The 25102-nt window shown below is 41.4% G+C and overlaps 1 protein-coding gene and 1 long non-coding RNA gene across 2 annotated transcripts in view; both read right to left on the reverse strand.

Moving 5' to 3' along the window:
• Positions 1-25102, reverse strand: part of RBFOX1 (RNA binding fox-1 homolog 1) — a 1162992-nt gene that overhangs the window by 911894 nt on the left and 225996 nt on the right. The gene's annotated exons all lie outside the window — the stretch shown is intronic.
• Positions 108-6408, reverse strand: LOC132081230 (uncharacterized). Its single transcript, XR_009419655.1, has 3 exons — positions 6223-6408; positions 1762-1850; positions 108-608 (listed from the first exon to the last, which is right to left on the reverse strand). It is a non-coding gene; the product is annotated as an uncharacterized LOC132081230 (long non-coding RNA).

A 25102-nucleotide genomic window follows, 5' to 3' on the forward strand; every position in this document is an offset into this window, starting at 1 on the left:
CTGAGATGTCATTTGGGGAAATTCATATATTTTCATGCATTTGCTTTCCACAGGCTGGCTGGGAAATAAGGAAATTATTTGCTCTAGGAGCTGTTGGTGGCCTGTCACATTGTTTTGGTCAGGGTTGCTCTGTTTGCATCGCTCTGAATTTTCAATCATCTACCTGTGACTTAGTGGTGACCCCAAAAAGAAGTTTTGGGGCATGAACATGGAAAATGAGCTGTACCCTCCTCACCTTACGCTGTGTATCAACACACAGCACAGCACATGTGGATTTATAACTCAAGAAGAATAAACAACAAAATGCAACTCCTATCTGAAACACATTCATATAAAGGTCACTTTCCACCAGAAGTAAATAACATTGGGTTTGGGGGAATCACTGTGGGTGAAGGGGAGAAAAATGCACTGTTTGGTTTGGGGAGAAATTGGTTAGACAGAAGGTGTTTCAAAATATAATCAAAAAATAATTCGAAAAAGGAACAAGCCAAAGGACAAACATCTGTGACAGAAGGATGTGAAGAGATAAACAAATCCTATGTATGACAGTTAATTTCAGTTCAGACCAGAATCCTGCTGGGCCACATTTGGAGTAGTCTGTAAACACCCTGGGAAAAAAGAAAACTCACATTAATTTCAGTGTGAGCTGTGGCAGCATCAACAAGCACAAGATTGGAAAACCAAACCCAAGGCACTGAAAATACCAGATTTCAGCAAAACTACATCTCATAAGGATAACAACAATAAAGGGAAGCCACAGCAATTTCCTAATTTCCTTATCACCCTCTTCTGTTTGCCTCTTGCTTAGCAGTGAATGCTCACCTATGCAGACAACAGCTTGTGTGGGCAAATCACAAATAAATAATAATCCAGGCAGAGCTGTGCTGGAACTTCAGCTGTGGGGTTGAAGTGCTTTTGTCATGAAATAAGTCTAAACCCATAATTTTGAAAAGCAGCAGCAAGATGTTGAGAAGCATTGCAACGTCCCTGATTGAGTTGCTGAAACAAATCTCTCAATGTTTTTTGTGATTAATTCTTTAGCTGAGTTGGAGTTTGTTTGGGAGCAGTAAATACACAGTTACATAACTCTGCTTCACCATAAAATAAGCGTTATTAACTGCCCCCTATGGATAATCAAAGTAAAAATTTCCTTTTCTGCAAATATTCTGAAGTATTTGTTGAAAACTTGATGCCAGCATGCTTATTGAATACCAATAAACCCATCTGCCAGAGTATTTGGGAAAAGCAAACACAAAGCAGGTGCAAATGAACTCTGATTAAATTTGTTCAAAACTTCAAGCAAATACAAAAGTTAGAAGATGAGTGGAGATGTATTTTTCATATTTGGCTAACTGTAATTGCAATTTCCATCCAGTCAAAGCAGGATAATTAAGCAAAAGACAAAAAAGAATCTGGCAGCAAGCTGAGCAAAGTAACCATTGCTAAAGAAGGAGAAAAAATAAGGGTGTAGTGGTAATGTAAACAGAGTTAATGAGGGAATGTTATTACAACACCAAAACTCCAAACAAAGAAATATAAAGCAAGTTGCTATTAGGAAATCTTAGTTAGCAAAACTAATTAGCTACTAATAAAATTATGTTAATAATTGCCATCAACAACAATTTCAGGTTAAATTTAATAACTGAGCACCAGCTCTTAGAACCTAAGTTTGTTTTGAGCAGAAACAAAAGAGGATTCCTGAAAAAGCAGGAAATATTTAGGCCTGGATTTCCAGCACCAGGGCAGCTAAACTGCTATCACCTGCTCCAGACATTTCTGGGGGTTCACAGGATGTGCAGAAACATCCACATCTTCAGGTTAAAGCCAGCTGTCAGTTCAATTGCATCCCCCTAGGACAAAAATGTGGTTATTTGCTCACATAATCACTACAGCTAAAATAAATCAGCTTGAACATAAAGGAATAAAAAAGAGACTAGAGCTGAGCAGGAGTGTTTGGTTTGGAGCAGGCAGAGAGGACATGGAGAAGAAAAGCCACTGTGGATTTAATGAAGTGGCTGCTTTACCTTGGAGCACTTCCAGGGTGGTGAGAACCCTGTTTGAGAGCACAGCTACCTCCTGGCTGTGGCAAATGCAAATGGCAGAACAGAAGAATTAGTGGTGGAAGAGTGAAAATTATTCCCAGAAGAGATGAGTGCCTGTTCTTGAGCAGGAAAACATAAAGAATAAAACACTTTGATCCATGAACAAATTATCTGGATCTTCCTTCTGGACCCCATGGATTTGATTTATCAATAAGTGATTCGATTTAAGCTTTGTAAAGGTTGCTTAAATGTTCTGTGGTACTTAGGTATTCTTTATTTACCTTGGACCTGGTTATTGACTCTTATTTGACTGAAAATATGTTTCACCTAGACTTTCACAAGATTCTGCCCAAGGCAATGGTTCCTTCCAAGGAGCTCACAGAGGGACAGAGAGGAACTTGCTGGTGACAATAAAATTGTCAACCCTTCATCTGAGCAGGAGGAGCCAGAGCACTCTGGGCAACCCAGGCAGACACAAAGTGAGTCAACACACAGGACAACACCACTGCTCCTCAGTTAAAAACACTGGGAAAACCTTCCCAGTGAGTTATTATAACCTGTACTATTATTATTATAAATTATTATAAAACTGTAGTGTTTTCATTGGATTTTGAGATGGGATTTCCAGTCAGGTGAGTAAAGAACACTTCTTGGTTCAGAACAAACCACCCTGGCTGGGGCGAAGTAAAGAGGTTGGGGTCCCTCCTGAACACCACCAACATCTCTGCTCTGTAGCAAACACCCACCACTATCAGATCAATGAAGATGTGGAAAATCCTGCTGGTGCCGCCAAATTTTCAGATTAAATGAATTCTTTCTTCAGTAAATTATTGGATTTTCCCAACGGTGACTTTCAGAGAACATCTGCTGAACTTTTGCAGAGCATTTTGTTGTTCTTTCAGCCACCGGTTAAAGCTGAAGGGATTTTGAGAGCAGAGTACTAAAATTTAGCTAGACCTTCCTTATTAAAAGGAAAATCTTCAGTAATTAGCTCTTCCCCTAACTGCTTTTTGGCTCTCATTACAAACAAAGTGCTATGCTAATATACCTTGTGTTGCAAATGTTTCACAATTCCTGCTAATCAAATTAAACTCAATTTTCAGCAAATAAACCCTCAATGCAGTTAATGGAAAACAAGGAACAGCACTACTTTGCCTGAGAATGGGTCATTACCACAAGCTCCTAATTACAAGTACCTTAATGCATAATGTAAAGCACAGTCTTATATGGGCTCTTAAGAATTAAAGCTGTAACAGGATCAAAGACTTGATGTGTCCTTGAATTTTTTATATGTACATTTGAATACAGATGGAGAAAAGCAACAAAGAGAAACGGAGCAAAGCTGCAAAACACCAAGATTCATTCACTTACCCACCCTTCAAGAACATATAATAATAATAATAATTTATGCAGTTTATGAGTCTGAAGAAAGAGACTGATTTTGACTCAGGACACATTCTGAAACCAATTTTCATTTGCCTCCTCCTCTACCCTCTTGATAGAGAATGTTTCACACCTACCAGTTAATGAAGGATTATTACTTTCCTCTAGAGTAAGCTGCAAATACAACCAAGGTTAAAGCAAAGGACGTTCATCCTGAATTAGGTTATATGATGCCATCAAACAGGAGCCCAGGTGATTGATGACATATTGCTATTACTGCACCAGGCATTTATCAATACTGCACTGTGAATTATTTTCCAGTTTAGTACTCTTATTGTCACATGATGGTATATTTTATCAAATTTGCTTAACTGAAAAATAAAAAATAAAATAGAAACCCAGAGAGAAAAGCACTGGAAACAACAGAAGGCATAATAAATCACAGTAACTGACTTACAGAATGCAGACTCTGGCATCACTTGCCAGTCAGAATTCTCCTGTTCTGAATGAATTCACACAGGTTGCATTTGTTACTCAGATTTCAGGATGCAGCAATGGGCACAGCAGCCACTGCAGCCCAGCCCATGGGTCACCCTTAACCAACAGAGAAGTTCAGCCAGAAACACTAAAAAAGGCTCTTCCACCAAACTAAATTTTCTTCATTTTTCTGCAAAATAATTTGCATCCATTTATTTTCCTGGAGAATTATTCCACAAAGCTTTGAAACTTTCAGCAAGATGAACACTTTATGCTCTAACTCACACTGGGTATAAAGAATTCATATTGAATTACATCTGGTGCAATTATAAACCTTCACAATGTTACATTTGCAAAATTCCTGTGTGTTGTTGTTAGATTCAGGCTGCCTCTCCTCATGCTCATTATTATTAATAGAACATGAACTGCCTGTGCCTATCCTCCTGACACCACAGTCTGTAAAAGCTGAGCTCCTGCTTCAGCTTTGTAGTTGTCCTCTCCCTGAAGGGCATGCAAGCACAGAATGGGAATTATGGCTATTTGAAAGAAAATTAGTTCCTGTTTGGTTATCCATGGAACTGTGGAGAAGGCGGGCTCTGGAAAATCCCACCTCTCCCCCTGATCTCATCCTGGGCCTTGCGGAACAAAAAATATTATTGCGAGTTTATGAGCAGCAGATCCTTCTCCACCTCCCGCACTCATTCCCCCACTTTGCCCACCTTTACAAGCAAGAGGCAAAAGTAAAAATTATAACCAGGCAAGGAAGGGGTTTGTGCTAGGGAATAATACACTGAAATATTCCAAATTCAATGTTTACTGAGACAGACCCTCATCCTGCCATGAAGACAGAGGGATGGGAAGGTTCTCTGGAGGAAAAGCTCTAAGAATTAGGGGTGAATGGACAAATATTAGGAGTAACCTTGCTCAACAACAGAGCATCCAAATTTGAGCCCTGCCCACTCAGTTCTGCTTTTTAAAATTTTTTCCTTATGTCTCTCAAGTATTTGTCTATAAAGTGTTTTATTATGAACAGCATTAAAAGTAACTACGAGGTGTCAGATAAAATGTTGTAATAGGTTTAAAAAGTTTGTGAATACTGTTTCTGAAGAACTCATTTCTGGCTCTGAAGATAAATTGCTCTCAGATCTAGAACCTTAAGCTTCTATTAGCCAAAGGCACCACATATTTTAAATTTTCTCAACAATTTTTAGTTCTACACAGACTTTACAGCTTTACTTTCTTCCAAAGTAATCATTTGCATTTCTGGAGCTTTCACCCCTTGTCTCTTGCCTTCCCTTTGCACTAAACATTGATAGCATGGAGAGGAAAAGCCGAGATAGCTCTGGGATCAAACCCAGGAAGTTTCACTGAGGATCAGAATTCCTGTCCTTTGCTCTGGCCATTTTTGCACAGACAGCATTCACTGTCTCACATTCCTCAGCCTGGTTTATTCATAACAAACAAAATGCCTGATCTCACCAAAATGCATTTCAAAATATTATGCAAATAGTTTTCAGATTCTATGTAAAATGCCCCATATCCATCCTCTAAAGAGCTGTAATTTTCACCTTTTTTACTTAGATGTGTGGTGATTTAGGGATAATTTTAGTAAAATAAGCTGAACTGGAATTCCATCTTACAGAGAAATAAAGACCATGTGTTTTTCTGAATCACCTTCAAAACCAAAGGCAAGGTTTAATGGGTGAGTCAAAGGAATTTACAGGATCCAAAACATCTGTCCAGAGCATTATAAAATGCAGTTATATGGATAAAAAATTGAGGTTCAGCTATGCAGCTTTGTGGGTACTGGATATGTTCATGTCCAAGAAGGGAAACCAAGAAATTAAGCTCAGGAAGAACTTGAATATTTGTGTTTCCTCCTGGTGCAGGGTAACAAAACTTACAGCAGTTCAGATGAAATATAACACCATTATTTACCTTTACAAGGACATAGATGGGTAAAGTCTCTGATGCCTTTAAAACCCTTCCAAAAATACGGGTTTTTTTCATTATACCCTCTGTCCAGAGCCTTAATTTTCTTTTGGGTAACTTCAGATAGTTTCAGCTTCACTATCTGCTGTTCCCACTAGCATTAATAAATAGGACGCGTGCAGTTTTAATTACTTCCCTTAAAACAGATTGACACCACTGTGAGAATGAAAATTTCAGTGAAATACATGCAAACAAAAAGATTTTCAAGACAGCACTTCTCCCTCCTCCCAGACTTCTGTATGGTGACCCTCCAGCTCCTGCACTGCCTCATTGCTCCTGGGCAGAGTCCTGTCCCACAGATTGCTTGAATTAAACACTGCACTGTTACCTGGTGGTGTTCTGCTGAATGCAAGGAGCCTCCAATGCAGGGAATGATCTGACCCCATGATTCAGAAGGCTGAACAATTGCTTTAATAAAACTATATTATATTACTTTATACTATATTAAAGAGACACTATACTAAAGAATACTAAAAGGATACTAAAATATACTAAAGCAAAACCCACAACTGCCTCCAGAAAGCCAGGACACAGCTCAGACCCAATAGGCCAATTTATATGAACAACCCTCACCAGAATCCAATTAAGAACTCACTCTCAGTAAAGAATCTCCATAACACATTCCACATGTGCAAAAGCAACAGGAGCAGAACATAGAGAGAATTGCTTTCTCTTCTTCTCTCTGTGCTTCTGCAGGAAGAATCCTGGGGAAGTTGTGTCTGCTGCTCTCTGTGAAGAGAGCTGAGGCCACAGTGTTCCAGAAATGGTCCCAAATTCTGCAGTTATTCTCCAGCAGGATATCATTGAGGTCAGACTTTCTAACCCTTGTTATCTTGTTTCTCAGACATCTGAGAAAGTGAAGTGAGAATTAGAGGCTGATTCCTGTAAATACCTTCAGAGTGAGCACCGAGCAGTCCTGGAACACATTTGAGTGCCATTTATTTTCTAGTACAAACAAATAGAGATAGAATTCCCAGACACAAGTCATTAAGGGGTTGCTAATTACAGACAATAAACCAGTGATAGAATCTTACTCATATATTAGTGGAAGGAGACACTGCAGATCCTGGGCTGATGTAAAACTGACAGGGGGAAGGAGATGCATTAATTCTGTGTGTACCACATAGAACAGCACCAGTTTGATTTTCAGTCACTCTCCTTTTTGATGACAGCAGACAATTATGAGCAGAAGAGTTTGCATGCAGGTAACTCCAAACAAAATCCAGATCAAACTGTTAAAGGAACAGTAGCACCTGCAGATGGTGTTTTCAGAGCACAAATGTGCACACACAGAGGCTGTATTTGTAGGAATTGCCATGAAAGAACACCTTCCCCTTTTAATCTCAGCAGAATAAGAGTGTACCTGTTCTTCATCGCTATTTCTAAAATATGAAAAAACTTTAAATCTGAATAAACAATTCAAGATCTGTAAACTCATCAAGGAAAATCTCTGAAGAAAATAATATCCCTTTTTCATATCTGCAACTTAAACAAACCTTGAGTTATTAGACAATTCCACATGGACTTTCATCTTTGTTGTCACTCTTTCACCATTAAAGTGTGTTGTAAAACACTGGAGACTTCAGAAGCTTAAGCCAATATAAAAATCTCTGCAGTATGAAGTAATTTTATGTCTCTACTCTGGTTATTTCAGAATTGGCTGCAAATAAGAGCCTGAGGATGATTTAATGTGTCCTCGACCCATCATGGCCATGGTTAAACAAAGTAAACACATCAGTCTTTAGCAGTTATCTATAACTGGAGGAAAAGCACAAACCAGCCACAGTAAAACATTTTGAAAGGGAACTAAAATGCCTTTCCTCATATAATTCTATATTCCATTTTCAATAAAATAAAATCCCAGTGTCCATCCACAGGAGGATTTATTGGAACTAAAATCATTTCCAAAGAAGATCCCAAGATACCACCAGTGGTATTAGGCATTAGGCATACAAGTGGGAATTTAGGCATTCAGATGTGATTACACAGTGCAGGTTGAAAACAGAACAACCAGCCTGCAGAGCTCAGAGAAAAGACCAATCTCACCCTGATACTGTGGGAAATCCAGGACTCCTGAACAACTGACCCGTATGAGCAAGCAGAAGCCGTTTATTGTTCACATTGCACACATATTCATAGATCCTACAAACTACTAAGTGCACACTTCCTGATTGGTTATGAGATGTGGCATGGTGAACTGGCTGGGTGCCAGGGGAGCTGCATGGGCGAGTGTGAGATCTCACATCTGCAGTGAGTGTGAGCTCCATGGGGTGAGTGTGAGCTCTGCAGTGAGTGTGAGCTCCATGGGGTGAGTGTGAGCTCTGCAGTGAGTGTGAGCTCTGCAGTGAGTGTGAGCTGGATGGGTGAGTGTGAGCTCCATGGGGTGAGCGTGAGCTCCATGGGGTGAGTGTGAGCTCTGCAGTGAGTGTGAGCTCTGCAGTGAGCTCTGCGCATTGAGTGTGAGCTGGATGGGTGAGTGTGAGCTCCATGGGGTGAGTGTGAGTTCTGCAGTGAGTGTGAGCTCTGCAGTGAGCTCTGCACAGTGAGTGTGAGCTGGATGGATGAGTGTGAGCTCCATGGGGTGAGTGTGAGCTCTGCATTGAGTGTGAGCTGGATGGGTGAGTGTGAGCTCCATGGGGTGAGTGTGAGCTCTGCAGTGAGTGTGAGCTGGATGGATGAGCGTGAGCTCTCTGGGGTGAGTGTGAGCTCCATGGGGTGAGTGTGAGTTCTGCAGTAAGTGTGAGCTCTGCAGTGAGCTCTGCAGTGAGTGTGAGCTGGATGGGTGAGCGTGAGCTCCATGGGGTGAGTGTGAGCTCCATGGGATCAGTGTGAGCTCTGCAGTGAGTGTGAGCTCTGCAGTGATCTCTGGGGTCAATGTGAGCTCTGCAGTGAGCCCTGCACTGTTCCCTGGCTCACTCTGGGGAGGTTCTGCGCCCCAGGGATCTGGCAGCAAATTGACACAACTTGATTCATTTCAATTAAGTGCCACCAATTTGCACAAGCTGAAGCCACGGCCCATTATGCCCTCCTGCCTGCTCTGGCAATGAATCCAAGTGTGTGATTAAGAATATAAGAACGCTCATTACAGTTAATGCCTTGTGCTTAAAGCCATGAGCTCAAAGTTAAGCAGGTATTTAGGAGCCTGGTGGGATCAGCAGCAGAAGGCAGAGCTGCCTGTGCCCACCCAAGGGCTGGGAAAGGCATCTGCATTTCTGGGGAGCACTTTCCTCTTGGTCACATGTGGCCAGCTGGGGTTTACAGCCTCAAAGTTGTTTCATGGGTGTAAGAATAAGGAGAGATGTATTTAATAGCTTCCTTAATGATGATGTTTCTTACTGAATATGATTTGTTTTTATCCAAAGCAGAAATCTCAATTCTCTTCCAAACCCTGCCTTGGAGTCTCAGTAAGACCTTTCACAGGTGATATCATCTTTTACCTCTCATAGTCCCATGAGTATAATGTTTATAGATATATTTATATGAAAGATAGAGCTAGCATTTGAATTTTGTCTCTATATATACCTGAATATATGCCTCAGTGAGTCCCAGGATGCATTTTCCCTTTCTCTGTGTGCTTTTAAAAGCAGAGCCCAGCTTGCAGTGCTCTGTGTGCCAGCCAAGGCACATCCCAGGACTCACAGCAATCTTTGTGTTCCTGTGAGGATGGACTTGGCACACCTAAACTCTATTTACCTGCTGGGAGAAGCCAACCCAACTCATCTGGTTTGTCCTTAGGAGCTGCCAGTCAACAACCTTGTGACAAACCCCAGCATCTGCAGGGGCTGCTGGGCTGTGGGGCAAACAAAACAAACCATGGAGAACTCATCCAAATGTGGAATTTTCCAAAGAGTTCATCTTACACATTATTTTCACATAATCTCTCATCAGTTATACCTTGCTGCATTCCGTGTCTCCTGCCTCTACAAGCCCAGCTCTGGATAAAGATAAGGATGTTTGTCTTTAGGGAAACTTAAAAAAAAAAAAAAAAAATCTCCAGCTCTTCCTTGCTCACTAATCCAAGTGGAATTCACCCTCTCATTTCTGTGACAGCCTCACTTTGCCAGACACAGACACTTAGCAGGTGTTTTCATCATGACATTAATAATAAGAATTGACACGTTCTAAATGAGGAATCCCTTGTTGTGCCTGGTAGCACTGATGGATATTTGGGGAAATTGACAGCTCCTGAAAAATGTTTTTGCCATGACCAGCACTTCTCTGACAGATTTTTAATGGCTCTCACAGAACCCTCACTAACTTGAACACTCTTGCAGATGAAGTGGAAAGTGGTGAAATGTTCTGCTTTAACACTTTTGAAAGTTAAAGGAGAAACATGGAACAACTCTGAGATCTGCTTCTAAATCACAATCTCTTTTTTTTTTTTTTTTCCCTGAAAATATTTTTTCTCTCTCAGTACTCAGAGACTGGAATGGATTAGCTGAGGGGACAAACATTTGTTATGGTACACCAGGACCCAGCTCTATAACCCCCATTAACCTTAATGGAAGCCACAAAGCTCATCCTCCTCATTTAGATGGAAATATCCCCCTGCTCCTCAGGGATCAATTGCACTCAGGGTTACCTGGTTTCAGTGCCTCATTCAATGTGGGACTCGGTGCCATGACCTTGTAAACCTGGCACCACAGGAAAAGGAGGATAAATAAACCAGGACTGTGAGAAAAGGAAACAAATAAAACTGTAAGCAAAGGAAAAAAAGGGAAATAAGACGTTCTCAGGGTTGTTATGGAATTCATGTTAGAAGTTCCAGTGAGATGTAATTGCAATTAAATCAGCAGCACCCTTTGCAGTTCAATGTGATACTGCAGAAAATCTATACAAAGATAACAGTGTGCAGGTGCTTCTGAGAATTCTCACATTGAAAATAATTGTACAGAAAGAATGTCTCTTCTTTTTCTTTTTTTTTTTTTTTTTTTTTTGGTTTGTTTTTAACTTCCCTATAAAGAGCAGAGCTAGACAAAGTGATTGATCTTTGAATGTTTTTATTTTTGGCTCCTCCTCCCCAAGTTAATCATTGCATCCATAAACCTGAGCTGCTCAGGGTGGTGTTATCAGGGAAGCCTAAGTGGAAGAGATGCTCATCTCTTTTTGAAAGTCAATTAAGCTTATGTGCCTAAATCCAGTGTTTATGTCTGGATCCCTGTCGATGGCTTTATTGAAAAAGATCTCCAGTTGCCTTTTTAAGTGATAGGAGGATTATGACTAAGTATAGCAAAAGCTCAGTTCTGTGCTGACATCCCTTATCTCTCACTGATGAAAATAACATGCATCCTGTGCCTCAGAAGGATTCTGTAATTAAGGAAGGGGACCAGAGAGGGCCTGGCAAAGCTGTGGAAGGAATGAGTTTATGGGGAAAAAATGTTCAAGTTTTTATTTATGATTTGAGGCTGCCCAGTGCAGATAACAAAAGACATGGAGGCTAAACTTTAAATAAATATTGTGCTGCCATGGGTGTGATTTCCAATATGCAATCTGCTTCATTAATGTTAAAATAAGAACCCCTGCCCTCAGGTAGGATACAGCAGTCTCAAAGCTAACACAGGACAAGCAGTGCTGGTTTCCAGACATCTCTCACAGCCAGAAAATTACAACAGAACTACTGACAGAATTCAGGAAAACTGTTTCCAATAGTTTATTTTTCATGCCTGGGAATAATCAGTTTTTTTCAGCTAATCATGACTCTCTCATCATAAGACTTGGCAATTCTAAGCATGCAACAGCACCACTCAGGAGACAATTTTGTCTACTGCTTCCACAAATTATTCCTACTGTTTCCAGCACTGGAGCATTGTATGCAGGGACTGCACAGATAACAATAGAGTTGTCCTGATCTCTAAATTAAAGGTAACAAAGAAAAAGCAAAACAAAACAACCCACCAAAAACATACAAAAAAACCCCCAGCAACAACAAAGAAACCACAACAAAACAAAACAAAAAAAAGGGCAAAAAAACCCAACAAACAAACCCAAACAAACAAACCAGCAAATTCCCCCCCCCCAAAAAACCAATCAGAACTCATTTCCCAAAACTTTTTTCGTTGTTGTTTTTTGGTTTGTTTTGAGGCCCCCAGCAGGATAATTCTGTGGGAATCCATAAAATTAGAGGGTTTTGGGAAAGCTGCAAAAGGCAGCCTCAGAGACAGCAGAACTGTGATTGGAGCTAAGCAGCAGCCATGAGATTGGTCAGCAGAAAAAAATATGTAAAAAGCAGAAAAGGACAAATAGAACAATGGTCTGTGTATTAATGCTTAGCTAAAATAACTTCTTAAACTGTAGAAAAGTTTATCTAGTGAGATGTTAGGAAGTTTGAAGCTTAATAATGGAGCTCTGTGCACTGTGTTTATAGGCTTACAAGTAGGTATTGTACCAAATAATACAAAAAGAAGCAAGCATTGTTTTAACCACAGGTACCTGTGCTTATAGTGGTTGGATAGAACTACTGTCAATGTGCTTTTTCTTTGTGTGATTGGTCAAAAAAAACTCTTAAAGTGAGTTGTAACATTGAGTTCTTGGTCTGCTGCCTGGGATGTGAGCTGCTGGCATCTTCCCACTGTCATAGCCATGGAATGAGAGTGATGGTGGAAAATCAAACAGCTCAAGGCACGTTCCCAGCAGTCCTGTCCTGTTGGTGATTTGTACAGAGCCCCCAGTGATATAACCCCAGTGTCTCAGCAGCTCACCCTCTCTCAGTGCAGGACTCTCTCTCACCCAGCCTGGCTCAGTTATTACCCAGAGCACTTTCCCTGTCATATTTCACTGCACAGCCTGCAGAGTCCAGCTTGCTCTGAGGTGCCTTAAAAGTTTTTGTGCATGACATTTCAAACAGAAAACAGAAAATTGGCTTTTAAATGCTTTAGGTTGGTTATTTAAGTCTCATCTTTTTTTTCTTCTCTGGCGCAGACATCTTTTCATGTAAAATCCTTCCCTTAGGATTTTCCCTCCTGAGAAGCTGAGAGGCCTCAGAAACAAAATGTAAACATTGATTATCTGCTGCTGTGGAATGCAACAGGTGCATCTGTGATTGGTCTCATGTGGTTGTTTGGAATTAATGGCAAATCACAGTCAGCTGGCTCAGACAGAGTCTGAGGCAGCTGCTTTTGTTATCATTCATTCTTTTCTATTCTTAGCTTAGCTGGCCTTCTGAGAACCTTTCCTTCTATTCTTTTAGTATAGTTTTAATGTAATATATATCATAAAATAATAAATCAAGCCTTCTGAAACACGGAATCAGATCCTCCTCTCTTCCCTCATCCTCAGATGCCTGTGAACACCTTTACACTTCTCAGCTCTGTGTTGGTGTAATTTGGCACACACATCCATCCTGCTTGCACAGTGACCCATATTCCCAGAAGAAAAGTTGGCTTTCAAAGCCTTACCAACTCCCATCTCACAAATACTCTTTTGCAAACATGCTCATGGGTTGAAAGAAACCCCAAAACATTTTTTGGATGAGGCCTTGTGATAAAGTTTAACAAAAATGAAGAGCAAGAATAATTACATCGAAGCAAAACAAAATCAAAGGAGGGCAACTTTAAATATCCTATTCCCACTGTATTTTTTTTAGCCACACACTCAAATAAATAGTTTAAGCTTTGCTTCTCCTAATACTGAAATGTGATTAATCTCTTTCCCCATGAAGAATTTCACAGTTAAAGAGATTTCTGTGCAGCAGAGGACTGAACCCAGTGCCTAAATCCATCCCATGCCAACAGAGCACACCGATGTTCAAACACAGCACTTTGGCAGCATTTCATTTCCTAATCACAAGAGCTGGCAGACACCCCCAGCTTGGCCAGGGAGGGCAGCTGGGGCTCCTACCAAGGCTGTGCCCCTCTGGAGCTCTGCATTCCCTCTTGATGGAACAATTAAACCTCATCCTTGGCAAATGTCTCATTTAAAATAACCATGCTCTGAACTATGCGCAGTCCAATGTTAAAAGAAACTTTAAAAAATAAATTAGGAACCACGCAAACTTTATTGATAATTCATTGTTGGATTGTTTGTACCAAGCAACCTCATCTGACAGCAGAGCCCAGCATGGTTAAAATATGAGAAAAGCTTTTTAAATTTGGATTGTACAACAATATGTATTTTTTATGGAAATATCTAAATTCCCAAAGTTTTTGGGTTTTGGCTGTAATGTGTCACTACATATATTTGGGGTTGGGGAAGGAGAAAGCTCAAAGCAAAACATTTCAAATATTCCAGGTCCTTAACTGAACATTTCCTAAACATTTCATTTACAAAAACCACAGCAATTCCTGCTTCCATTTGTTAACCTGTGCCAAAAGGACACCGAAACACTGTCCTGTGCTAATGTTTCAAACAGGAAAATATGGTGGTGTTTGCAGGGGTCCCAGGACAAGGGAAGAGATGAGAATCTTGACTCCATGTTTCAGAAGGCTGATTTATTATTTTATTATATATATTATATCAAAAGAAAATTATACACTAAAACTGTACTAAAATAATAGATTAAGGATTTCATCAGAAGGCTTGCAAAGGAAAGGAATGGAATGAATAATAAAATCTTGTGACTGCTCACAGCCTCGACACAGGTGGCTGTCATTGGTCATCGGGCAAAAACAATTTCCCATGCTGGGTAAACAGGTCTCCAAATCACACTCCAGAGCAGCAAAACATGGAGAAGCTGAAGCTCCTCAGCTTCTCAGGGGAAAGGATCCTAACAAAAGGATTTTTCAGAAAATATGTCTGTGACAGGAAAGTGGTACCAGTGAATATTTCTGTAGGTAACCACTGGCTTACAGTGGCTGTGGGGTGAGGATGGGCTGAGCATCGTTTCTCCTGCCCAAGGTGTGATATTTTACTGAGAACAGGGTGAGGATGGGCTGAGCATCGTTTCTCCTGCCCAAGGTCTGATATTTTACTGAGAACAGGGTGAGGATGGGCTGAGCATCGTTTCTCCTGCCCAAGGTGTGATATTTTACTGAGAACAGGCTGCTGCTGAGGGAAGGGGCTCATTCCAAATTGAGAATCCAGCTAAAGGTCTGAACTAAGCAGGATTTGGGATCTGGTGGCACTGTCTTTCAGGGGAGTCCTGGCTGTTGCACACAGCAGCATTTTCTGATTCCTGGGGATGGTTACCCTCAGCAGCCACAGCAATGATGTTCTGGCAGTGACCCTGCTCTGGGACAGGAGCAGCTGCTCCTCCAAAATAAGATCTCCTTCTGAAAGAGGCCACGTGTCCATTGTGTACAGGACACATCCTTCAGAGGGTGATTTAAAGTTGAAACCATTCCTTCCTCCACTAACCCGTGCAGAAACCTTGATTTCCAACATGAGCATCAATGAAAACACCTGAATTTACATAGTGCAACTCTCCGAGCTCAAGTATTTACTTGACTTCAAAAGAGCTGTTAGATACAGAGTGAATGCTCTACATAGGCTGCTATACCAAGGGGAGGAGCTCAGAATTTTAGGGAACAAAATTCCATTTGGAAATCATCATGTTTCTCTCACCTCTTCTAGAAAAGTGTGAGGAAAGTGCACATCTGTCCAGCTGTAAGATCTTTGGGGTAGGGGGGATGGATTCTTACATTTCTAATTTTACCAGCAAACTAGCTCACATGCCTTGCTCTCCCTTTAAATTCTTGGTCTCTCTTAGATCTGACACCCACCAAGGAAGCATCACCCCAGTGCTCCCTGTGGTACCACCTTACAGATGGTTCAAAATCAGCAAAGCTTTCTTCTTGGTTTTCTTCTTTCAATGCTGAGTGAGAGACTCAAAACTCCATAAACACACAGAAAAAAAAAAATAGCAGGAAAATAAGATGGTCCTACTGCATGACATTTGGCATTAGATGAACACTGAGTTGGTTCATTTGCCCTAATCTCTTCATATTTCAGTTTTTCTTCCTCTGCTCTCCACTACTCTTTTCCATTACTTCTTTAAGGAAGGGATAAAACAGGACAAAAAAAATGAAGCACTTGAACTTCCTTTTTTAAGTGAAAAACTAGTGAATTTTCATTAAAAAACACATATAAGAAATTAATCTTTTATCATGGAAAAGGTTTAAGAATAAGCAACATGAACTAAAATGCCTGGGTAGCTCTACAAATTTCCCTCCTTTTAAGCTCTATCTCTGCTCAGTACTTAGAGCTGCCTCTGTTTCTGCAGCCCATCTAAAATTAGATCAGAAGCTCTCCAGGGTAAGGATTGTGCTCTGTTTGCTGCTCAGCGCCTGCTGCCATTTAGATACTTGACAAAAATAATAATGAAATGTTGTTATTTTTCCTACTTTCATGTCTAAAACTCTCAAATTCTATGAGAGTACCACCAAAACATGGAGGCAGCAGAGATAACAGCCAGCCTGCTTTAATGACTGAGCACACCAGATGTTTCCCCTGTGTTATTCACACATGACTTTTGCTGTCTGTTTGCTGTTTATAAATCTCTATTTTTGACCATTATATCAGTATTTCTGCCTGATTCCCAAGAGGAAAAACAGGAGAAGCACCCAGGCAGCAGAGGAGCCAGCCCTGCACCCAGTGCACATATGGGATCTATTGTGTGAGTCACTGCCCTAACGACAGCTAAGCATATTACTGCCTGCAAAATTAACTCACACACTGTGAATAATCACAGAAAAGAAATTTGTTTTGCTACAAGGTTGTTTTCCAGCTGTTTTAATGCAGACATTTTTTTTCCTGAAACACAAATTGTAAAGGGGGGAAGAAAAAAAAAAAAAAGACAGAAAGAAAAAGACTTTGAAAATCTGCATAATTTGAAAGTGCTTAATGTAAATTAGATAGATCCGCCTAATTTTATTTCAGTACTTTTTAATTGCATTTATAATTAGTAAAATACATTAATGTGCTACACAGAAGGTCAGGAGTTCTGGTGAAAGAATCTAATTAAAATGCTCTGCTGCATTTATGTCACACATGCGCTCGGTAACCTTGAGGCCTTCCTGCAGCAGCAGAGGAGGGGTTGTATTTATGTTATAAATAACTTTTTTCTTCAACAGGGCACAAATAACACATGATATGTGACTATTCTCATCTCACAGCCCATCTGCGCTAATTGAGGTGGTTTGGGACATTCCGTATTGCTCTTTTGATGAGAGAATCATGAGCAGAATTGGGATGGTTCCCTTCCCAAGGAGCACTCTGGCATTCCCAACCTTTCCCTCTCAGGGACCCCGACTCAAACTGTGCTTCACATCACTGACAGAGACAGAGCTGAACTTGCTGACAGCCAGAAAGCTGAGCACAGGTATTTATCCTGATGTCTGGATCCACTAACAGCATGGATTAAAAAAAAAAAAAAAAAAAGATTGAGGAACAGCTTACAGCAATAATCAGCGAGCAATAATTAGCGATGCTAATTTTTCTACTTAGAACTCATATTGTGATTTTATTACATTTAAATTATACATGCTCAGGTGTTCAAATGCTCTCCTTTCATCACCCTCTTAGGTGGTAAAACATCATTAACATCCTTCTAGCACCAGCATGATTGCTCAGTAAGATTAGAGATCTCTGCCTCAGCGAGTTCCACACCTTCTCCTGAGAGCAAAGCCCAAGGGGAGCAAAACAGGAAGGGCACATTTTCATATGATACATCCCCTGCTAGCCCAGCTTTGTTTCTCTACAAGCAGCAGGATTCAAAAGTTTTGGAATAATCACTGGAATTACAAATGCCTGAGCTGTCAGCTCTGTCTGCAACAGAAGAAGAGTCTCAGTCTTCAATAGGAAGGAAAAACAGGAGAATGATTGAACAGGAGAACAGCCTCCTGCTCAGGATGGGAAGATGAAGCTTTCAAAGGCTTGCTGCTCCCTAGCAGCTGTAAAGATGGGTCAGTGTCTGGGATCACTGTTTATTGGCCTGAACATCACAGGAAAGAAAATGAGGTATACAGAACAAGTAGGTTAAACTTACATAAAAACAAACATTCACTCCTTTCCTTTATAATCCCTCCCAGCAGCTGTAAAGCAGCCATCAGCACCTGTGGGAATATCTCTAATAGTTCTGAAATAGAAGGAAAATGGTTCAGCTCACTCAATATCTGCTTTTACCTAGGGGGACTGAAGGGATTGAAGTCCTGTCTGGAGTGAAAGGATGGCAAACACCAGCAGGGCTTGGGGGCTGGCTTAGCCTGGTGGGACTGAGCTGTTAGAAAAGCTCCTGCCTGAGGGACAGAGCTGGCTCTGCTGAGCAGTCGGGCACACAACTGGCAGCCAGGAGTGCAGAACGTGTGAATTGGCAGGAGAGTGGGAAGGGAACAGAGGATAAGGGCTGAGCCTGCAGAGCAGCAGCAGAGAAGATAAGAAACACTGAAAGCTGCAGACCAGGGAGAAGAGTGACGTTCACTCACCCAAGTTTTGCTCTGGCACTCTGATAGAACTCTAAATATTGTATCAGAGCTGGCAGATAAACACTGGCTTGCTTTGAAATGTGTGTCCTGAGCTGCTGGCAGCACGATAAACTGCATTGCTTCCTGTTGGACCAAACTCATCTGGATTGCACAAAGAAATGAAGGGAGGTTGAAGCCACATGGCCCAAGCCCAAAACAGTTCAGCTGCAGGGCCATGGGGAGCTGAGCACCCAGCACGTCCTGAGAGCCCAGGAGATGCACAGGCAGGCAGGGCTGGCACCCCAAACCCTGAGCACCGTGCCCTCCATCAGGCTCAGCTGAGGAACCCCTCCTTCCACAGGAGAGCAGGGCAGGAGGCATCCACCGCTGGGTGCAAGAACCAGCTCAGATCCACATCCTCATGGAATTCTCCCCAATCCCTTCCACAGGAGAGCAGGGCAGGAGGCACCCACTGCTGCCACCACCACTCTGGGTGCAAGAACCAGCTCAGATCCATGTCCTCATGGAATTGTCCCCAGTCCCAGCTCCCCAGGGAAGCAGGCAGCCCTGAGCAGAGCCAGCAGCACGAGGAGCTGTGGCTGCAAGGCAGCAGAAGGCTGATGGCCATGTTGCCCGATTGATAAATGACACAAAACTCGGGTAAGTTTTGTGGGTGCTTTATTAAGGGCCCGGGGAGCTGGGGGACTCACGTCCCAAAAACCCGAGCCCCCAAATTCACGTATGGGTGCTTCCCTCTTATACATGAGATTCACAACAAAGTCTCCAAGAAACAGTTCCCCATTCCCCTTGCCTGGTCACAGACCCCTTGTGATACATTCCTTGGTCCACAAGCAAGATCATTAATCTTCTGCTTATCTTATTCTAAGAGCATTGTATGCTGCCTCCAGACAGGTTAGCATTCTTACTTTCTTGCACTAGTTTAAATATTTATTAAATCCCTAAGACTACCTGCTAGGTTACACACAAAACCCAACACACTTTCAACAGCTACAAAACTGCTTTTTAACAAACCAGTTCACACACAACTCACTATAATTAAACATTTTGCTAAATTTCATTTCTTTTCCAACAGCCAAGTGGCTTATGTTCCCCAAAACAAATGAGTTTGGTTGTTGCCTGTGGAGGAGGTTTACAGTGACTTCTGTGAGCTAAAGTTTGATAAGAGGATCCACGTTTACCTCTGAAAGAATTTCCTATCAAGGTCATTTGTCACTATAGGACACAAAAGAACACGAGCACACACCACTGCTCTCAAGGTGAAGAAGAAAAGGAAAGTTTATTTTTGGACTTGAACATTTATAGTTTTCCAAAAGTGACAGTGGATTGGAGGGTGACAGTGCCACCTCTCCAATGACACTGGACAAACCAAAATTCCATCAAATTTCTCCTCCTCCACAAAAGAATACAAAACAATGAGTTATTTACAGGAAGTGTGTGAGAAAGTGTGTGCTACAACAATGTCAACATCAGAAGGCTTAGAAAATCTTAAAAAATCAGGGCAACAGCCATTGACATAGAAACCAAGAAAGAAAGAAGGATAAATAAGAGAAACCTGCAGCTGCCTGTTCCAATGAGCACTTTGTTTGTTCCTTGTGACCAATAAGTAATGTGTAAACTTATGAGTTTGTAAGAATGTATAAAAAGCATGAATGACATAATAAAAACAGTTAGAACCCTTCTGAAAAAGAAGTGTGTTTCTTTGTATTGTCTCCATCTCAACTGCAAGATTTGCCTGCATCACAAGACAGTTGACATGGGAATGGGGCTGACACTGGTTCTGAGGTGCTGGAAATTAAATGTACTGGGACAACAGGCACAGAAACTTCTCAGAGCTGTACAGCTTATTTGCAATACCTCTCAGAGGCAACATCCTCTAAAAGGACAGAAGAATATCTTTTTAAATGCATGTTTGTGTGGCCACGTGCAGCTAAAAGCACAGGTTGTACTGAGAACACTATCAATCCTCATTTTTGTCCCTAGACCACAGAACACCAGTGCCATTCCTAAAGTTATTTATAAAGCACAATTCATAAATTCAGCATTACCTGCACGTGTGAATGACACAAACAATGAACTTTTCAAATCCAGGCCATCTTGCTTGTCAGTGTTCAGAATTTTATGCACAGAATTCACTGTTTATCATGGTTGCAATTTCAAGACAGAAAAAAAATTAGTTTAAAAATAATTGGGCTTCAATTATATAATCTTCTGTAAAGTGCTGAACAGTCCTCTTGGGGGAACTAATTCCCACTGCACACACTAATTCTTACTAAGGCTTGCTGAGGCAGCTTCTTGGAAAGTGAAGGCTCACCTGAAAGAAGTTTCCTACCCAACCAGAAGCTTTATGGAGGTTTGAAAAAGTCACCTAATAAAGGAAGAGGGGGTAATTTTCCTAAGATTAAAAAAAAATATCAGCATAAAGCAGAGACAGATTACCATGAAGGCTTCAGCGTGCAAAAACCCAATTTAAATCTGCTGAAACTTTGCAAGGATCTGTTTTCATGGTGACTAACTCAGATAGGTTGATACACTCAGGAAAACACAGAATTAGGGTCTCAACACTCAGCAAGCAGATCACTTTCCAGAAATATTATGTAAATAAATTAATACATAAAACTGCCCTCACAGCCAGAGTGTTCAGAGATTTAGAGAATAGAAAGCAAGCAACACTTCTGGATTAGGCCAAAAAAAAGCCTTGAAACCTTAACTTGGCAGTCCATAATAGTCCATAATTTCCCACAGTGAAATTAATATGAAAAGTAAAATCTGACACATGTATAAAATTAGTCTTTTGTTCCCCCCTAATGATTCAAACTCACATTAGCAGCACCATTGTCCCCAAATCTAGATGTCAATTCCCCATTACACACCAGGCACCAGGTCAATGGCACAGCTAATGAGGATCTGCTGGTGCAAATGCTTATTGTATCTTAGCCTAATTCTAGTAAAATTTAAATGGTCTATTAATTTTCTTAATAAATTTAGATATGGCTCCTGCCTGCAATCTGTCTTTGATTAGCTAACAAAAGTGTATGAAGATCCTGCCAAGCTGACAGTTCAGAATATTTCAAGCACATCATCATCTACATTAAAAAAACATCAATCTACTCTTTTCTCTGTAGTGCAGGCAACCAAAAATGGTTCAGATCCTCAGATTTAGCCTGCCCATTCCTGCTTCATCTGGCCTTGGTACAAATAAATTATTTTACTACTGGTGGAAACTCAAATGTACAGGTGCTTCCTGGCTAAGACTGCAGGTCAGGAGCTCTTTTGGGCACAGGTATAACTTTAAATACTTATTTTAATTTTTAGACCCAACATGGAAAAAGACAGATCCATCAGGTAGAGGAGTGCACAAGAGGAGTTACCCCCACAGATTAATTTTTCTCCAGATTTGTGGAGCATAGGGCTGAAGTAACAGGGCTCCCACCAAGGGGTTGCAAATCTATGTTGTTACTGAGGGGGTTGTGCTATTTCTAAGTGAAAACATTAAAAAAAGGTGGTTGGGAATAATATCATTATAATCCATGATCATCAGGTCTTCCTTGAGAGATCACAAATGAGTTTAGCAACAAAACCACTATTACGATAAACCTGAAAAATATTGAAAAAAAAAGTGCAGCCCAGAGAAGGGGCAAAGCTATTTAAAACTAAACAAGATTGTGCTAAACCATATAAACTGCCCAAGAATGAGCTCAGGATTGCTAATAAAAGGTTTCTGCTCACTGAGAGACCCAGGCTGTGACACAGCCTTGCAGTGGGGTTTTGTACATTTATAAATGTCTGACCTTTAGCCAGGACACAGGGTCAGCCCTTATCTTTTCATTGCAGATCAGCTCCCAGAGATGATAAAGCCCAAGCACAAGGTACCAGCAGCCAGGGAGGTCAATCTGCTTGTTGTACAAGACAGTGGCATTATCCTTTTGCTCCCAATGGGAGAGAAAAGTCCAGTGGTACCTGGAAAGAGGACGCTGCAAAACTTTTACCTTTGCTGGCAACAAGAATCAGAATAAAGAACTGTGTTACATTGCAAACCTGGAAAATATTCATATAAATTAATCCAGTGTTAGCTGCATTAATCACTGACAAAGTTCTGCACTAAGATGGAAATGATGATCTAACCCCAGATCCAAACAACCCAAGGCAGGGGTGCTTGAAGACAGAAAATATTCAGCTTTCCCCAGCACAGCAGTACAAAAGTTCACAGGAAAATAAACGTTTCTCAGCTTTAATTATCTCTGAACTGTTTCTTGCTTCTGTTCTTTGGTTTCGTTTGGGGTTTTTTTTACATTTTAATTACAGTTGGCAACCCTGAGTCTCCTGCTGGTAGCTGTAATCAAAACTGAAAACTGATTAAATGATGCAATCTATGCCACTGGACAGCGTTACTCAACCCACATACAAACAACAAAAAGCCAACACAATATTTTAATACACAAACAACATTTCAGCTCTCTTTACAGCCACGAGTTCAGAACACTCAAACCTGGTCTCAGTACTTTCCCAGCCAAGAATGAACCACACCATGCCACATGTGTGCCACCTCTGGCAGACACCAGCTGTCCCCAGTGAGTGCTCCTGTCCCTCTGGAGCCACAAAAGCCAAAAGGTGAGGAGGGGGCAGCTCCCAGCTCTGCAGAGCTGCCTCGGTCACAGAAAGCCCCACAGGTAAGAACATTACAGATTCCTGAGTGCCATCTGCTGGCACCTGCACTGGGAACCAAACCCGACAGCAAATTTCGTGTTGCCCAGGAAAATTTCTGGCAGGTGTGCCTCGGTTTGCATTGCACTTCATCCCGTGTAAGTTTAGAAAAATTTCAGTGTACACTTTTTGGTTTTTCCCTGTTGTGGTGAACTCAGGGGCAGAGAACTGCTGAGGCACAAAACTCAGGGTTAAAATGATGGGATGGGTCAGTGTCTGGCTGGGCTGGTTGGGTGCCTTGGGGAGGAGAACACAGTCAGGGTTAAAATGATGGGGTGTGAAAGATACCAAGCATTTCCCAAGGGTGCTATTGTGGGAAAATCCAGGAGTCCTGAACAACTGACCAATATGACCAAGCAGAAGCTGTTTATTGTTGACATTGTAGAATCTATAAATATGTGTGCAAACTACTAATTACACACTTCCTGATTGGTGCCTTTGTCTTGTTCTCTCATTTTCTGCCTGCATTTCTCAGAGTACATGACTGGTTACAGCCCAGGTAACCAACTAGTACATGTTCTTCCTCTGAATCCTAATGGCACATTCAAGGCAGGAAGAAGCTCATTTCTCCTGATAAGAGGGCAATAAATTCTTTTTCTCTGAAAATTTAGGTGTCCTGTGGCTGCTATCTCACTGCAAGTCCTTCCTTTAAAAAAAGTATCTTACATAACATAGTTTCTATTTTAACATTTTTTATAACTAAAAACTATATTTAACACGCTACTTAAGAGAATTAATACAGCATCACTTTCTAACACAACACATATAATATTCATTTTGATATTTGTGAAAAGCCAATCATAAAATACACATTCTTCACACCAGCCCAAGAGGATGAGGATGGAGGAGGCAGACAGGCTACAAGGGAGGGAGATGGATGAGCTTAGTGCTTGTGTACTGAAGACCCTGCACACAGCTCTGCCATCAACAGACTCTATGTTCTTGGTCTAAAATGCATTTTAACATTCCTGGTCGCTGTCAGAACATAACAAAGAGCTTGATGAAAAGACAAGTATGTCTGAAAAAAAACCCTCATACAGCCCAGGCTAGGTTATACTGTTCATACAGTGGGGCACGAGTGTGAGAAATGGAGGAGCACCTTGAACCAGCCTGGAGCTGCTGGGGCCCTGTCCCAGCGCCTGCCTTGGGCCAGCTGGAAGCTCCAAGAACATCAGTGCTGCTGGAGGAGCAGACAGGCCATGGGGAGGGAGATGGATGAGGACTGCTCAGGCACGCAGCGAGGGTGGCAGCAAAGCCAAAGCCACCAGCACTTGTCATGGATTTACAGAGATAAATCACACCTGACCACGCTGGCTGCCTGCTGAGCTCACGGGGCTCCAAGCTGGACCAGGAGCTTCCCCCAGCTCCTGCCAGCCTGAATAATGCTGTGTGTCTGTGACAGGCATTTCTCAGCATAGTGACAAGTGATTTTTCAGCCCACCAGGATGATGAAAGGGGCTCATCTGGGGAAAGTCATTCTTGTGGAGATGATTCAGGATCAGCAGACTCTCCCACCATTGCTTACATCAAAACGGCAGCTCAGCAGATGGATTAGGGAAAATAGAGAACCCTTCCAGAGAGAAATCAGCTCAATTAAAAGCTACCCAGTGATTCTTCTCCACCCAAGCATGCTCCTGAATGGGCTCCTGTCTCAGTAACACTGGACTTCTTAAAATCCAATAAATCTCCTGGTTTCCTCAAAGACTTCTTAATCATGAGAAATATTTGGCATTTCCCTCTTGTTCCATACAGAGTTCATCTACAAACTTGGTCAAAAAGGACCTGAATGGCAGGAATTGCAGTTTTTCTCTGGTTTCTAATAACCATGTTTCAACTTGAGAATGATGCCAGTCAACAATAGAAAAATAAATAGCTATTTTAGTGGATTGGAGCACAGCAACTTCAAAAGAGAGCTCTAACATGCTTCCTAACAAGTGTTCTTGACTCAGGGATATGTGAACTAGGGGATTTCAGGCCAAGTTTGTCTGAAATTAATCATCTCCTCACATTCCAGTTGTGACACTGACACCTGACCATCTGCTGAGTAAAATGAGGAAAAACCCTCTCACAGAAAGAATTCACTGTACATGGATTTTGAGGACATCCAAAAACCCAAGTGTGTTTTCAATGTAGTTTTGTGGCCCCTGAATA

Source organism: Ammospiza nelsoni, chromosome 17 (assembly GCF_027579445.1).
Source record: "Ammospiza nelsoni isolate bAmmNel1 chromosome 17, bAmmNel1.pri, whole genome shotgun sequence".
Classification (NCBI taxonomy): Eukaryota; Metazoa; Chordata; class Aves; order Passeriformes; family Passerellidae; genus Ammospiza; species Ammospiza nelsoni.